A 4,952-nucleotide genomic window follows, 5' to 3' on the forward strand; every position below is an offset into this window, starting at 1 on the left:
CACGCGTGGCTTTGTATGGATTGGTAAAGATTAGTTTTTGCGACTGTGAATACATTTCCCACTCGAATGTTTCCTGTTTTGTATTGATATAAAAAGTTGAATATCGATACAAAAATGATTTTGGCGAATTCCGGAAACTCGTAACGATTCGGTTTCGATTCGCTTTGTTCGTGTAATCTTATTACTCGGCGCACGTGAGCTTTATAACGTTCGTGCTTTTTGCGTAAAGTTAACGATAAACATTTACAAATGGATTACTCGGTGTATTCAATTTAAATTTAATGTTGTAAGTTTTTTAATACCGGCAACAAAGAGCGGCAATCGCGTCATGCAGTTACACCGTGAGTGAGAAATCTTGCGGTTTTGTCCATTTTACTAATACGTAGAATGGTGGGTTTCTACACCAGAAACTTCAATACAAAAATATTGCCTTTCTCAATTTTTCAAACTAAATGAGAGGGTTGGTGATATGTTTAAGTGTTTCGGCTGTGATAACTTACTTGGTATTATTACTTTCTACATTTGTGTTGGTCGATATTTATCAAAATACCTAAATATTATTTTAAATAATTAATTAAACAATTTTTTATTAGTTTATAAAAAATGTACTATCAGATATTTAGTGACTTTTTAACAAGCAATTCATAGATATCTAAACATATTATTTTAATCTTTATAAAGATGAAATAGTTGATACCTATTTGTTTAATCTGACATCTCTATGAATGTACTTTAAAAGATTAAATCAGTTTATCTCTTGTTGGTTTGTGGTAAACATTGTTTGCGGATTTCACTTTTCCCTTGAATGCGCCGTTCAATTGTGTTTAATCCGATTGTCAATATTTTCTTCGTGCTTTCTTTTATACCTACAATGAGTTCATTGATTTGTAAATTTTTAATTATTGTTACTTTCTCTTTACTCAAATTAGAATCTTTACAGATAAAGTTGAGTTAGTTTTTAATTACTAAGGTTAAGTTTAATTTTATGAATAATGTGTATTTATAAAATGTTCGAATTTCAAAAAATGTTCAAAAAAATTTTTCTTATAAATTTATTAAAATGTTATTATGTATTAATAATAATAATTATAACAAACAAATAAGTTTAAAAAAATTGCGTTCATAAGAAAACGGTGGGTACAAAAGATATTTAAAATTAAACATATACGAGTATATACGAAACATCGCCGACCGTCGTTTATGCAAATGTTTTATGGCCCTCGCTCGACTGTCGCACCGACTGGAGAAAGATTTATTCCAATACACAAGTACTTAGAGTATCAGACAGTGGGTGGGAAAAGCAATTTTAATACTGCTTAATTTTTATTACATTTACCTTTTTAAGTATCTTAATTTAATATTATACGAGTATTCGAATACTTAATTATAAAATAACACCGTTATTTCGATTTTTTTAATTCGACTAACTTAAATGAGACAGATAATACCGGTGAAGGCACGTCTCAAAAAGCCTTTAGTTCTTCAAGATTTAAAGAACGTGTCTTTGAGAAATTGTTATTCTAAATGATGCCATCGTTAAGTTAAAATTAAAATTAATTAAGTTTGCTATAAACCAATGGAAATTGTATTGTTTAACTTTTTCAGATAACAAAATGCTAAATAAAGTACATATAATAAATCTGAAGTACAAAAACGTTTTAAATAAATCGTGTTCAAACATTTACAAATGTGAACTTATAAAATAATCTATCAAAACTTAATTGAAGTGTTATAACGAAGTCCTTTGTTTCTGTATGTTGGTAGTTGGTGTAAGGCTAGCGGCGGACTGGGTTATAAATAATTGTCGGATATCGGCTTCCTTCGGCCGCTGGGAACCAGCTTGATAGATGCGTTTAGGGTCAGGAGTATCGATGTTACCCAATCGACAATCGTGCGGGTAAAGACATCGGCGCCAAGCATAAAATACATTGTTTTTGCCAGAGTGTAAACTATATTTTGATATTTTATTTATCGAAATAGTTATTGTTGTACTTAAACGGTAACATAGCTTGCTGTTATGTGCCCTACAGCGTTTGGGGAAAGGATGCTTCTACCGTGCTTTTCTCGGCGGAGGCACTCCTGTACTCCTACTCCCATGGCAGTTTTTTTTTATTTTAATTAATTATATTTATTATTATTCATTCATTATATTAACACACAGCATATAATTTATTTAATGTGGCAAAAGGTATTCACGAACAAAAAGTATGTTCTATTCTTTATAGATATGAAAATAGTAGATGTAATTAGATGTCTACATCTGTCTATGACCAGTAGCAGTTGCGGCGAAAAGCAATTATAAGTTATGATTAGTTGATATACGTGGCCACTTGACCGCAAATCTACAAAGTATCGATTTACATTTTCTGTAAATATGAATGGCCAGTGACATACGATATCTATGTTAAAAACTTATTACTATATACAGATAAGTAAAAATAATTTAGTTTTTCATTCGAGAATCATAATTGTAATACTTCGAAGTAACAAACTTGTTGAGTTTTTTCTTAAATCGGAAGAGCATTTGTGATGTGCAATTTGAGATAGATTTCCGCATGAAATGTATCAAATAGCTAACACTTAACTGAGGGTTGCAACATTTTTTATCTGTTCCTTAACTATTATTTTTCTTTTGCGGTTATATTTGAAAGCTTCTCGCAGTTTTGAGTTGTCGAGATTTTAACTACGTAACTATAAAGGAAAATATGTGAAGTTTTTATTAAAATTACAAGAGGTTATGTCGGCATCTTTTATATATTTAAAAAAAAAGTACGATGCTTTTTTATTTCATTTTAATTTAGAATCCTTATAAAGTTTACTGAAATGTTGTTGTAAATGAACTATGAGAAATCAACACTAAAGGTATGCTTAAATAGCCTTCAGAGCACACTGAGTGAGGTATAAAGACATTTTTACTGTTTTCTGTTGATTTTAATTCCATGAGAACAGAAATATATTTGTGAATGCATGGCATCTGTAATGTATTCATGGAATAGGGAATTAGTAAAATAAATTGGATACTTATCGCGAAGACCGTTATTTTTATCGGTTTACACTCTATTAGTGTGACTTTATAATTATAAATATGCTATAACTGTAACCTTAAGTGCAATTAATTTTCTTTCGAATTGGAACTTTTTGATCCGAAATTTGAAAATAAAATGTTTTGTGCATTAATTAAAGAAATTGAAATAATTTGCTAACATGAAACTAAAGTCTCCTTTGCTATCATTGTCTATTATATTATTTAGGTATCTTTTCATGTAGTTTGTAGATTTGCAGTGACAAAATCTGTTCTGTTGAAAAAATATAAGGCATGACCACTGGTATATTAAATATTTTCCCACATAAATACGCACACATGCATGTAACACATATACTAGTGGTAAAAAAGGCACTTACTTAAAAAGGCATAAGACAACTTGATCCTTAAAAGATGTCGGAATATATTTTATAAAAGGGATTATAGGTTGGGAAGGCTTAATGCTCTAGGATTCAATTAACCGAAATAAGCTTAAATGATTCGTATCCGCTGTTATGACAGCAGTCAAATTTCCAGAATTTATTTAGCTTCCGTCACATTAGGGACGGCTTTTACGAGGGTGACAAAATCATTAGAGGGATTCACAGCAATGCGGCTACTTTATAATTTTGTCATTAGATTTTGTGTCGGTTTAACGCAACTATCACGTATTTAATTTGTCAAATCATAGACAAGATATGTTTTTTTTCACACAACATATTAGACGACTTACTCGTGACCAACGGATGTTTAGTGAAATGTTCTTATGTTCTTACCTCTATAATACAGATTTACTCACTTGATTCTCTTACTGTAGAAGTTAAAAGTGGATTAAAAAAAACTTTAAACTACAACGGCTCAGTGCCATCGCTAAAATTTTATTATAAAAACCATTTTCGAATAAAGTCGTAACGTACTAATAACATTTAGACCTGCCCGGAGGAAGGTTTAAGAGTCAAGTGTAATTCAGATAACATTATCTCCAATGCAATGGCGCGTGTCTGTACTTTTAGTTATGCTATGCGGGTTATACTGATATATGATATTTACAATTTGCAATCTTAAGTCAAATACAAAAGGCTTACTTTCGCTTGAAATATTTTTGAGACGCTTCTGTATATGTATTCCGTTTAATTCCTTTGTCGGTAATATTCAGAACGTGACCAACTATTGCACAGGTATTGCGAACGATAACTTACGGAGCTAAAGTGCTATGAACTTTAAACAAACAACTAAAACATCGATAAATATTGGTTTTATTGTAATTAATACTTTGAGATATTGACATCTTGTTTCATGTACATCTAGAGCTTAATGTCCCAGATTACTAATATTTCAATTAACATTCTTGCGCTATTTATGTTTTTTTATCACTTTTGTAGAGTCGTAATTTTGATGTTTATATGACTACAGATTATTAAGTTTCAGATACGCAAAGAAGATGTAATTAACATTAACATGAGCTTGTAATATAATTGTAATGATGGTTATTACAATAAGTAAATTTAAATACATTTTGTGGACAATTAAAAAAAAATTATAACCAAGACAGTTTATAACCTAGTTAATTTCACTGAACATATAACCGAAGTATTATTTTTCAATATAACAATGTACAATGTAACCTCGTCATTCTGTATTAATTATTTTATATTGATCTTTTACAATATGCACGAAACGGTTCCCACAAGTTCGCAGATCTTGCGAATGGCTTCCGCATCAGGTGCTGCGCCGACTCAAAGGGTTCCAAAATAATTCTCCGTTCTCAAAGGGTTCCCACTATTATGATTATTTTGATCGACAATCGCTCCCTTAAGTGTCAGCCTTTTTTCTGCCAGATATAAAACTAATATTGGAAGGTCCCATCCTCTTCCGTCAGTTTTTTGTCCGTCATTGCACTGCATTTAATTTATGAAAAAGGTTACTTTGT

The sequence above is a fragment of the Papilio machaon genome, chromosome 5 (genome assembly GCF_912999745.1).
Source record: "Papilio machaon chromosome 5, ilPapMach1.1, whole genome shotgun sequence".
NCBI lineage: Eukaryota > Metazoa > Arthropoda > Insecta > Lepidoptera > Papilionidae > Papilio > Papilio machaon.